Genomic DNA, 13409 nt, shown 5'->3' with positions numbered 1-13409 from the left:
TGTCCAGCTAAAGGGATAACGTGGGCCAGGTTAAGGAGGAAGTCCCTGTATTGCCATGGGACCACCAGTTTCCTGGGTGCCCCTGGTTTGGGATCCCTTGCCTGACTATACAAGAGGCACTACTCCCAGTAAACTGCAGGGGCACCACTGGCATCCCCTTGTTCCTGGTTGACAAATAATTGTTTCAGGTCCTCATGAGTGGGGCATGTCCTTATTACTTGACTCAAGTCCTCTCTGGAGTGTCCTCCTACTCCCTATAGTTCTGCCAGGTCTGGCAAGCTTCCTAGGGAGGTAGCCTCCTCTTCAGGCACCAGCCCCCTCTCCCTTAGGGTTAGGCTTCGTCTGTGACTGTGGACCTTTGTAAGGTTGGTTGCCAGCCTTCCTGCCCCTTTTCTTGGTTCTAGGGAGTGGTCCATTATTTCAGGCTCCAGGGTCCCTGGTTAATCTCAGGGCCATCTGTGCTCTTACAGAGATGCATACCCACTCAGGGAGACCCAGCAATGCTGCCTGGGTGCTTCTCTACTGGGATGGCAGGGGGAACAGCTATCTTCATTGGGCCAGTAACCCTTCCCCTCAAAGTCCACCACTGCCATGGGATGGGATTTTGTGACACTGTCAGCATTAAGAGTTTGGTGCACCTTTTCTGGAAGGATCTGGCCTCTAGTGTGGGGAAACCAGCTTAGCCATAACCATGGTTATCCTCTCCTCCACCCCAATGATTTTTGGACACTGCCTGTATTTCTCCATACAGGTGTGGGGAGGTTCACTGGGCCAAAGGTTCAACAGAGAAACTAAGGTGGCCCCTGTGTTCCCTTTGGACTCTCCAGGGACAACTTCCATCTCCATCCCTACACTAGCCATGCCTTAACAATACATTTATAGAGCCCTTCCTAAGTGTCTACTGTGTCGCGCTTTATCCAGCTTTCCAGTGCCTTTACGGGGTGTCTACACAATCTACCAAAGTCTTTGCTGTCCTCTTGTGTGTGCTCCTCAGTTTTTGTCTGTACTCTTCAGGAGAGAGTCTAGAGAGTTCTATCAGCGCTGACTTCATGTGTGGGTAGGATTCTGCAACCTCATCCTCAAGTGTAATCAGTCTTTACCTACCAACCACTGGCACTAACTCCCAGAGTAGTGCCCCTCACTGTTGTGTACCCACCTTCCTCATCCTAAGAGCCCTCCGGTAGGATGGTAGCTACTTATCTATGCCATCACCCTCGACATAGCTCTGCACAATCTCTTTGAGCATTCAGGCCTCCTGAGCACCCCTGACAGCTCAATCCCCACCTGCATTCTTTCTGGGCCTCATGCCCAGTTTGGCCCTTCATTCTTCAAGGGTCAGTCTTTTCCCTATTAGTGCCAAGGCCCTTTCATCCAGCTCCAGGGCTGCCATCGCCTCTTGCAGTGGTTTCAAACTGCTGAGGGGGCTCCTAATACTGCAGGCTCTGGAGGCCATCCTTGGCCTGGTGCTATGGACAGAGATATCACCCCCCCCCCCCTCTGCTGCTTCCATGCCATCTTCATCTTCTTCCCCACTGCTTTGAGGTATTTCCTTCTCCAACACTGGGGGAACTCTGTGGGCTTCCTCCCAAGCTGTGAGGACTCTGACTAGATCATGGTTTATTGCCTTAGCCACTGTTGTGATCCTCTTGTCCCTGCACAGTCCTGTCAGCAAACCTCCTTTGAGGAGGTTTGCAGGTTTCTTTGCTTAAAAGAACTTTTGAAGCTTTTGTCAAAAATGTTGAAATTTTGGGAATGTTTTTTAAAAACATTTAAAAAGTAAGCAACTCCTTGGAAATGGTGTCTCTGAAGACTTTGGAACTCAACTACCAGTTGGAAAACCCAATGAATACTTTGTAGGTGTCTACTTGGGCAGATCTTTTTAGTTTTGACCTCTACCAACTGTGTAGTTTTGCTAAACAAAAGGTCTGGAACCATTGCTAGGCACCAATGTGAGGAAATTGGGTGTTTTATATGATGTGGTTGCGTAACCTTAACTGGTACTACACTACTAACCACTTTAGGAACAGTCAGGTTTTGCCTGTTACACCTTAGCCCAACTCTGGGTAGATGTGGCTCTGAGTAGTCAAGCTTACACAAAAGATCAAGTGTAAAGCATTTAAACAGCACCACAACAATTGGAGAAAGAAACTCGACACCAATTTATAAAACTAGAGTATATGTTTATGAATTTATTGATACCAAAATGAAAAAGATCTACTGGAGAGTTCCGGAGAAATGTATTTTGCGCTAAACAAAAAAAAAAAAGCTTTTCACCCAACCTCGAACAAGCGTTGGCAAAATCCACAAATTTGACGCTTAAAAACTTTTTCAAGAAAATCTTTGTTAGAGTGGAACACGGTTACTTAGAGTACTTTGGGCGACCAACTCTGGCAGGGAGCTGGTCAAGGGGACAGCAAGGTTCAACAGAAAAGTTACCTTCTTAGGAAAAACTTCAGTCCAGTTCCAGCTTTAGTGGCTCCCTGCCATTGACTTCTATTGAGTGGTCCTAATGCAAAGGATACAGGATACTGAAGATGCTCAAGGATGCTGAAGATGATTTGAAATCATCGGGAGGATACTCCTCGGTCCACGGTCCTGATGAGGTGATTCTGGCCACATGGGTTGACATCCCACAAAGTCTTCTCAGGATCAGCAGAAGTCCAATCGCCAGTGGGTTACCAGTCACCCGGCACAGCAGTTTCTTTCTTTTGGTGATAATTCTCCTTCTAGGTGACCAAGCTGCCTCAGAGGACTCTCCCGGGGCTAGCAGGCTAGGGTGCATGTTCTGAGCATCGTATCCTTGTCTCTTGGGCTGCATGGTAGGAAGAAGGGGCAATCCAGTGATGTGGGATACCAACTAGCCCAGCTGGCTTCTTCAGCTTTTGTGGTCCTGTGCTGTGAACAGGATTCCAGCCAATGAACTCTTGGAGTCTCGGTTTAAAGCTGACCTGGGGGACAACTTCTTCATGAGCAGGAACACAGTAGGCACAGTCCTTTCCCTCGCTAGCCCAAGGAGCAGTGCAACTTCCCTCGCTAGCCCAAAGAGCAGTGCAATCTTTGCTGTTTCCAGTTCAGCAGCTGACTGCCAGTCAAGTGAGATCTGAGTTTTGGATGCCTCTTTTAAGCCCAGAAAGTGCCCTCAAAGTAGGTTGCAGTCACTAGCCAATGAGCTACTAGGTTCCCTCCCGCCTGATGACAACTTCCTGTTAAGTGTGGCATCCAGCTATCCTAAAAGTCTCCATTCTACCACTCTCAAAACCCCTCTCTCATCCTCAAGAGCTCGGTAGCCCGCTCTAAAGATGTGGTTCCCTGGGGCTACACGCCCACGTGAAAACTGGTTTGGCCACTGTTTCCCCTCTCTGTCTCGAACGCCAGCCTCTCTACCACTCCCCAGGAGGGCAGAAGACTGTCTCATGGCCAACTTCAGTAAGTAGTCACTGTAAACTTGGGCAGAAGGGTAAAAACTTTCTAACATTTTCATGTTGTAACAAGTTACATTAATTTTGACATGGGCAACAAGTCAGGCTTAATGTAAAGAGTTGTTTGATACCTTGAAGTACCAATTTTGGTAGTCCTATTTAGTAGTGAACACAGCTGAGATGTCAGCGTGTAACTGTACTCGCCAATGGGGCTATCAACCGCTCTCACAGCAAAACCAACAATTTCAGGTTTTTGCTGCTAAAACATGTTAAACACATGTACTACATTTGTAATATGTTGCAACGTGCTTTAGGACTTGATCGGCCTGCTGTGGGGGTGATTACACACATTAAAAGGAGAATTTGGGCTTTGCCATTGCTTACATTGACAAAGCTTGATTAGGAGTTTTAAAATTCCTTTCCAGCATGCAGTGGCAGACTGTAAGCCATGTTTTACCTTGTCTACCTCAGGGTGGCACAACCAGTGCTGTAGTCCCTGAGGGGGCACTCTAACTTTCAGGCCCTAGGTACTCCTGGTACCATATACTAGGAACTTAGAAGTAAGTTAGCATATGTCAATTGGGTGTAGGCTAATCAAGCATACACATTTAAGGGTCAGGGCACAGGCACAGAGGTCTGGTTAGGAGGCCTCTGTTGCCTCTCAGAGTAAAAAAACAAGCAGCATCTGTCCTAACCTTTGGGGGTTACCATGCAAAAAGAGGCATTTCCTTACAGTTTGTAAATAGATTTAGAACAAGACGGCCTGAAGAACTAATCAGGAAAAGGGCCCATCCCAACAGATCTGACTGTCCAGACAGTAGAGCTTGGTGAATGTATGCTGAGACGCCCACGTCACAGCCAGACAGATCTCCAGAACAGGGACTCCACAAGCTAACACTGTAGTTGCAGCTTTGGCTGTGGTGGAATGATCATGCAAGCCCTCAGGGGGCTGCTTCTAGGCTAGTGTGTAGTAGATTTTAATGCATAGTATTATTCATCGTGAGATGGTCCTTTTTGCGCTGACTTTTCTTTCTTTGCTACGGCGAACCCAATGTAGAGTTGATCATCTGCCTGGTGTTCTTTAGTTTCATCAATGTAAAACAATAATTTTTGGGGGGTCCATTCCATGGAGTCTCTCCTCCTCTTTTGAAAGGTAAGGCGGAGCAAAGAAGGTCCTCAGTATGATGGTTTGGCTTATGTGGAAGGGTGTCACCACTTTCAGTAGGAAAAAGGTACATGTTCTCAGAACCAGTTTAACTGGAAAAATTTGATATATGAAGGATGCACGGATAGTGCCTGCAGTTTGCTAACCCACTTGGCCTATGAAATGACCACTAGAAATGCAGATTTTATAGCAGGAAGGCGAAAGGGCAGTTGTGGAGAGGCTTGAAAGGCAAGGACTTGAAGAATGTTAATAACTGATTCAAATCCTATTGGGGCATGATGAACGGTTTTCGTGAAGAACAGGTGTTGTAGACCTTTTAGGAACTGAGTCATAACAGGTGACTTAAACAAGGAAAGCTGATTCGGCAACTGCAAGAACACCGATATGGCCGAAAGATACCCTTTAACTGTGCCTAAATCAAAGCCTTGCAAGGCTAATGAAAGAACAAATACCAAGATCTCTGAGAGATGTGCAAAAACAGGATCGAAATTGTTGGTAGTACACCAAGCCACAAATTTGTCCCAACAGCAGACGTACATGGCCTTGGTTGAGGGATGCCTGGCTGCCAGAATAATATCACAGACTTAACAGGGAGGCTGAAAATGGTCACCTGCTGCAGCTCAAACTCCATGCATGAAGGCCGAGCATGCGCAGGTTCAGGTGCAATACCCTGACCTGTTGCTGTGACAGTAGATCCTTTCGAAAGGGCAACCTGATAGGAGGACCAATGCTCATGCGCAATAGTTTCAGGATACAATACTCTCAATACCCAATCTGGGGACACAAGAATGACTTGGGCCCAGTCATCCCTGATCTTGACAACTCTGAGCAGAAGTGGTATCTGGAGAAAGGTGTACAGGAGGCCTGAGCTCTACTCAAGAGAAAAAGTATCTCAAGCAAGAGCAGCCTTGGAAACTCTAACGTGCAGAAGCACTGATATTATGCAATCTCTGAGGTGGCGAATAGATCAAACCAAGGTTCTCCCCAATCTCTGAAGAGACCTTGCACCACCTCTATGATCTACTAGGCATCGATGGTTGAGTTCATCCTCTCTTGCATTCAGAGGGACCCACCCCACCCTGCTTGTTGCAGTACCACCTTGATGGAAGGAAGAAAGGCTTTCAATGCCAGTTGGATCGCTCACAGCTCCAAGAGATTTATGAGGAAAAGAGGCTCCACCGGAGACCAAAGTCTTGTGATCTCACACCTCTCCCAGATGGCTGCCCTAGCCCAGCAGTAAAGAAGCTGTCACTACAGTCAGCTCTGGGTGTGGAAGGGAGAGGGGCCTACTGGTGACCCAATTGCGATTCGTCAGTCACCCCTACAGGTCTTTTGCAGTTCCATCCGATAGCTGGACCAGGTCTGAGAGATTCCCCTCATGTTGTGCCCACTGAGATTTCAGGCCCCACTGCAGAGCCAACATATGCCAGCGAGAATGAATCACCAGCAGGATGCAGGAGCTCATAATGCCCATCAGCCGTAGAGTCAGTCTCACCGAAATACAGAATAGAGGCTGAAACATCGGAATTATAGCTTGAATATCCTGGACTTGCTGTTCTGGAGGATAGGCCCAACACCGCACTGTATCCAGAACAGCTCTGATGAAAGGGAGCATCTAAGAGGGACTCAGGTGTGACAGCTGCACGTTTATAGGGAACCCCAGCAAATGCAGGAGGTCCGCCAAAGTCTGAAAGTGGGAGATGGAGTGACGAACCCGCCTTCAACAACTAATCATCGAGGTCGGGGAAGACTGGAACCCCTGACCTCCATAGGTGTACCGCGCCCACTCCCATCAGCTTGGTGAACACCCAAGGGATGCCGGTGAGGCCTAAAGGTGAGGCCAAAAGGAAACAGAGAGAAATGATAATGCTCATTGCCCACCGTGAACTACAGGTTGCGTCTGTGGGCAGGCAGGATGGGAATGTGGATGTAGGCGTCCTGCAAGTCCAAAGCTACTATCCAGTCTCAAGGGTCTAGGGTATAGAGAACCTGAGTTAACATGAGCATCTTGAATTTCTCCTTCTCCAGTAAAAAATTGAGACGGCAAAGGTCTCATATAGGGCCGAGGCCTTTGTCCTTCCCGGGCAGCAGAAAATAGCTGAAATAGCAATAACGACCAATTTCTGATGCTCGCACCCTCTCAATGACTAATTTGGCTAAAATAGTCTTAACTTCCTTACGGAGCAGGGAGAGGTGGTCCTCCGTCAGCTGGTCCGAGGATGGTGGCATGGGTGGGGGAGTTTCTAGCAGGGGGATGGAGCAATAGCGCTGAACAATTTGTAGTAGCCACTTGTCCGAAGTTATGGACTGCCAGCGGGGCAGGTGATGACGGATCCTGTCATCAGTGCCCGTGATGATATGAGGACAAACTAAAGTGGTTTTCAGGCTGCGACTGCTGGGGGGGTGGTGACTGGGTGGACCTCTGGCTGTATGTCCCACAAGGCTTGTGGGTACCAGGCCCGTGGCCATAAAAGGACTGGGGAGTCTGTTGGCCTTGGTGGCTGGTTGGTAAGGACACGGTTGGTAGTCCCTACCGTAGGCACGGAAGGGGAAAAAGGCAGAATGGGGTTGGTGTGGAGTTATGGAGGGGCCCAATGACCTGGCAATGGCTTGGCTATTCTTAAAGTGCTCCAGCGCTGAAAGTGCCTTGTCTCTGATGAGACGAATGCCATCGAAGAACATCTTCATAAGGGATGCTTGGATATCCTCTGAAAATCCAGTCGATCTCAGCCACGTGTAGCGAATGAGAGCCACTGATGATGCAATCGCTCTGCCCAGTGAGTTGGCCGTACCAGTCCACAGCAAATTATGAACTTTGCTAGGTCTCTGCCATCTACAATAGCCTGTGACAGTATGGCTTGGGCCTCCTCAGAGACCATGAGCGGCACTTGTGCATCCGAATCCCAAACCGTGTGGGTCTACAGGCCAAAAAGTCAAGCTGTGTTCACAGACTGCAGTGCAAGGCTGGCGGAAGAGAACATCCTCTTTCCAAAGGTGTCCAGCCTCTTGGAATCCCTATGCAATGGTGTGGTAAGTAACAGGCCAGGGTCGACCTTGTAGGTGGAGGCCTCTAGAACTAGACTCGCATGGGTAGGATGTTGTGTGAGGACAGCTGGGTCCCCAGAGGTGAGGAGATGGTAGCAGGCAATTGTCCTGTGCGCAGGCGCCACTGTGCAGGACTTGTGCCAGAGAGCACAAAAGTGAGAGCTTCATGAGGGCTTTGTTAAAAGGGAGCGAGGTTCTGAGAGGGTGACTCCCAGTTTAAGCACCTCTGCCAATACATTAGTCTTAATTGCCACACAGGGCAGTGTAAGGTCCAGGACCTCAGCTGCCATTCCCAACACCATATCAAATGAAGCCCCTTCTTCCGTAGCCACACTAGGAGGAGAGACCAGGCCAGTGTCTGAGGAGGTGTACAGACCACTGGCATCTGCCAGTTCCTTGTACCAGTTACCTTCAGTCTCATCAGGGAGGTTGGTGTAACCATAAGGATCTTCAGATCCTTCCCAATCATACTCCTCTCTAGGCCTGTGTAAAAAAGGAGCCATCAGCTTCGACTCTAAAAGTCGAGTTCTGGACGGCTTTGTTGGCGGTGCTGGGAATGGCATCGCTGGAACGATCAGAGTCGTTCTGGATCTAGAACCGGATCCACGGTATTCTAATGTAAGGAATCTGTGGATAGAAGTCTCTATCATACATAGAGAATATTTTTTTTAAATGAAATAACACCAAAATGACAAACATCCAAAAAGTAGAAATGGAGTAATGAATTTTTAAAGTTTGAAATGTAAAAATAGCACCAAAAAGCATCGAGCGCGAACCACGGTCATCTGGTTGCACTTGACTTGTGTCAGATACAGGTACTAGGTTTGTGCGGATCAAAGAGTAACCTTAAGACTTGGAAACATTCTAAGAAGTGTGAGTCATCAGTAGACCAGGGCAGCAGGCTATGGTAGGAGATGAGCTTATTGACGACAGGGAACCAAAGGACAAGGTCTCTGAAGCTGTAAATGAAGGTCTTGATGTTGATCAAATGCAGACAGCGGCACAGTCCAGTGAAGCTTTCTACGTTTGGACACAGAAACTTTTCTGGAAGTCAGATTTCCTCAGTGGGGAAGGTCTGGAAGCTGCAGCAAAAGAGAGTTTTATGTTGTTGGATTCGACTCAACGACAATCCCGCTGAATTGTATTTGCTGCTGCGAAGAATAATGTAGCAGGAGCTACAACAAACTCAATCCCAACGGTGATGGAACCTCGGCTAAGAAGCTTGACAGGTTGGAATAAGTCTCTCAACAGGTCTCCAGGTATAAAGCTGGCCAAAAAGTTTCTAAGTCCCAGGTTTTAGAGTTAGGAAGTAGGAGTACATTTTGACCACAGTGAAGGGCCCAGGACCTTGGGGACAGCACTTAATGGGAGGTCAAGAATCACCCCAGCAGAGTCCAGCAGACGAGTCCAGGGCAGATCGAGTTGGAACTGGTCAGCTGTTAAGGCAGAAAAAAGCCTTTTGAAGCTTGTTGTGATCATGTGGCTCAAACAGGAGGTCAGCCAACTGACCTTTAGAGTCACTTCTGGGGACCTGTGTTCAATGCAAGCTGGCTATGTTTTCCTTCCGGTTCTTCAGACAGCAGGTAAGTCATTCCACTGATTCTTCTCAGGACCAGGTGTGTTCTCAGGAGGGTATTGTGGATGCTGCATTCATGCACAGTGGCAGCCTGTGGGCTACTCATGGCCACTCCCTAGAACTTCCTGAACATTTTACTGTAACCCAGCCGACAGTGCCCCTTTCTTCCTAAACATAACACGAAAAAACCTTTATTCCTCTGGTCGAAGCTCCCTGTGTCCATCCAGAAGTGTGGCTCTGGAAATGGGCAATCTTGTGGTCACTCCAAACCAGTTCTGAGGCAGCTTTCTTCCCCATTGGTTTTGGAACCAAGGTGGCTAGGTTGACAAAGAAGGGTGCAGGCCTGGTGTCAGGTTTATCTGCTTGCGATGGGTAGGCCTCTTTGAAGTGTAACTAGTCCCTGAGCATAGCCCTCAGGCCATTCAGTCAAGGAAAGGACAGCACCTTGCCACACCCAAGTCCTTCATCCTCTAACTAAGAGCAATCCAAATCTCACCAGAGGGAAGCAATCAGCAGTCACGTGACAGTTGCAGACTAGCAGAAAGGACTTAGAAGTTTTAGGCAGAGAAAGGGCACATTTCTAAAATCCCTTTCTTTTAACAGTTGGATAAAATTAGACTTTACCATAAATTTCGATTTTGTCTAACTATTAAAAGGAGTCCTTGAAGGACTTCTCTAGCTGTTGCCAAACTAGATTTAGCATTATAAGGTTTAATAATTCAATCCATTTCGTTATGGCAGCAGCTAGCCCCGCATCATGTTTAAAGGAGGAGCACAAGCACTTTACCACTGGTAAGCAGAGGTGAAGTGTACAGAGTTTTATAGAGACAAAACAGTTCAAAATCTGGAGGAATACCACACAAAAGATGGTCCTTTCCAACAGTGTGAATCCAAAATTGCTCTGGAGTTGGATTTCACCAAATATGCTTGGAGTTAGTGGGAGGCATTAGTTTAATTTGTAGGGCATGTGCTAGCTCCAAGATCCGCTTTCCAGACTGTCACACTGTCCATCAAATACCCTAACCATACATTCTTTGGGGCAGATTTACGTTCCCTGGGGCATCCCTGCAAATCAGCAGGGATGAGCCAGGGAAGGTGTGTCACGCAAGTTTGCCCTTGCGCCACTGCAGATGCGCCGCATTTACAATTCGGTGCATCGTGGCGCAAGGACAAGCAGATGCATGACGCATCTGCTGGCGTAAGGTTGGCACAGTGCTGAAGTAGTGTCGCAAGCGCAACGCAACTCCAGCACTGTTCCAACCTGCCATATCCCTAACATGGTGCGTCACGCCTTACGCCTGCTTGAAGCAGGCGTAAGGATTTGACGCACCAGCGTCGGAAAAGTGACTGCGTGAAATCTTGTAGATTTCACTGCGTCACTTTTCCGAGGCTTTTTCCGACGTAACGCCCACCCTGAATACATTAAACCTGACGCGGGTTTAATGTGGCGCAGGGCTTTACAACGTGACGCATCTCCCTAGATGCGTCACGTTGTAAATCTGTCGCAGCATGGCGCCGCCGCTGCGTCACAAAAGTGGCGCATGGGGCTTGTAAATCTGCCCCTTTGTGTTTTAGCAATTATGTTGTCTCTAGGCAACAAACTAAATAATTCTATCCTTTACTAACTGATTTGTCAAATAACTCTCATTCTCTTGTCAAACTAGCCAAACATACTGTTTTTGGCTAAACATATAAACAATACTAGCCACGCATGACATTAAGGGTATTTATGAGGATTATAAATTACATGAGAAGTGTTTACTGATTTGATGAACACAACTTCTGAAACAGCTACCACCCTTTAGATCACCAAATGGTGCTACAATCCATACAATTTTTTGTATTGATATGATAAAAACACTATTTGACAAAATGTATCTATTTGTTACTCACATATTTGTAATCACCGGGTCAGGGTGTCATTTTCTTGTAATGGTCTCAGGCAATTGGATGTTTGAGGAGTCTAGGTCAGATGTCTTGTGACTGGATCTTGGAGGGTCCTCGCTAAACATCTTTATCCTCTTTTTCTTCACACTCCTGATGGTCATTGTATGTCACTCTGTTGGAAACAGTTATAGTTTAACATCACTTTTACAATCTGTGTGTTCTCATAAGAAATTTGGGAATCATAAGAATAAATAAATACACATACCTTGTTAATTGGCAATAGTTTTTTCTTCTGTGCTGAAAAATGAGAGGTGAGTGCTACCATCATCTGTTTGTTTTTTATAATTGGCATCTGTGTGAAAACGAGTGGCCCTTATCTTCAGTGGCGCCTGTTCAAAATTCATCATGTTTTTGATTGTCCCATTTCTGATTACGATGTTCCAAGCTTCTGATATTGAATAATATGTGTTCCACAGCTCAGACTTTTGTAGTCCAAACTGCCATGTTTCGATAATATTGCTCATTAACTTGTAACGAACCGTTCCCTTCCAATAATGCTATCTTCTGCCCTCACTTTGTGCACTGAGTGCTCACATGCTTTTTGGTTGTAGAAAACAGCCTTTACTTTTGAATCATTGTTGTGTTTTCAGAGAGGACCTTCTAGATAGGTTGAGGTTTCATCAAGTGTTAATATAATATTTTGTGGACTGCCTTTAGCATCCCACATTCGAGGAGCAAAACAAAAATGTGATAACAAATAGGTACGTATTTTTGTAGGCGGAGAGCATCGCTCATAACAGCTGCCGAGACTGTCTCAACTAGCTGCAAGTGATGATTATTTCAGACAGAGGGGACAGAAATACCAGTCCCATATTACCTAAGTAAGCAAAGTGAGCAAGTCAAAAATTCCATAAGAAGTTTGTGTAATGAGATTTGTGGGGTTATCGCTCGCAAGACAATTAAAAATGGGACAAAACAGACATTTTATAACATAATTTTACATAGAAATTGAGCAAAAGCCATTGCTTGTAGAGGACGTTTTGAGGTGGATCACTTTAATTATATTAACACCACCTACCACAAAGTATAGGTCCATTACTTTTATGAAAACGCAAATTACTTATAGAGGAAGAGACTATGCACTATATATACATACGGGTAACAGACACATATTTGTGCCACATAAGAATTATCCATCTATGTGTATGACTGTTCTACTCCCACTACTAAGATAGACCCACAAGACAATAGGTCAATGTGGATGAATAAAATTACCATTGGTAGTCAGTGAATAAAATATCATGAGAGTTGTTAAAATAATAGAATTTTTTCTGGTGGTATATTGTTAACTGCCACAAAAAAATCATACGGCAAGATACCGCAATCTTATTACAGGGGATTTCTAATGTACATCTGAGTGGTGCTCAGACAGTCTAGTGATGCTGCTAATAATAGGATCCTCAATATTCAAGCCTGACAGAGGTACAACCTGAATACGGCCAGTGCTCATGTGCAAATGATGCTGTACACTTGAACTGATAAATGTGCAAGTGGTGCTGCTCAAATATACCTGGATTGCTCGAGCTGCACGGAGTACCAGAGCTTGTGAAAATTACAGATTACTCTTAGGGAATTCATCATAAAGGCTCCAGCAGTATTTTGATCCCTCGCTATAGGTATTATTGGGATGTCAATTTTCATATCCCTACGCAAATTATCATAAAATCGTCCACATTTTCTCAAAGGACACAGGCTGTAAGCAGGCTCATCACCAGCCCCAACGCACATATGACCATTTGATGGGTTAATTTCCTGTTGAGTGCTAAATTAAAGAGTTTATTCGCTCACTTATCATTGCACCTTGACACTCACTCTCTCTTCTGATCTGTCCATTAGCTCACTTAGGGGCATATCAACAACAACCGGCGATAATTATCGCTCAGCGCTCTTAGCGTGAGGATAATTATCGCCGGCTAGCGTGAATTTTTATCGCTGAGATAGCGTGCTATTAGCAACGCTTATCTCAATAGCGATAAAAATCTACACGCTAACAGGCTAACGTGAGATTATCGCTGGAAACCCAGCGATAATCACACGTTACCTTGTTGATAGGGACAGGCAAACTTAGCCATGATATCCTCGTTCCATAGGATATCATGGCTAAGTCTGAAAAATACCAGACGTAAAAAAGCAGCGTTAACCGCGGTTAGCGCTGCTTTTTTTGTCTCTAACAGGGTTAGCGACATTCTTGATAATAGGAGAAATGTCGCTTAGCGACATTTCTCCTATTATTTTACTCTGGAACGCCCCCTTTGCA

This window comes from Triturus cristatus, chromosome 8, assembly GCF_964204655.1.
Source record: "Triturus cristatus chromosome 8, aTriCri1.1, whole genome shotgun sequence".
In the NCBI taxonomy this organism is placed as follows: domain Eukaryota; kingdom Metazoa; phylum Chordata; class Amphibia; order Caudata; family Salamandridae; genus Triturus; species Triturus cristatus.
This window is presented reverse-complemented; position numbering follows the sequence as displayed.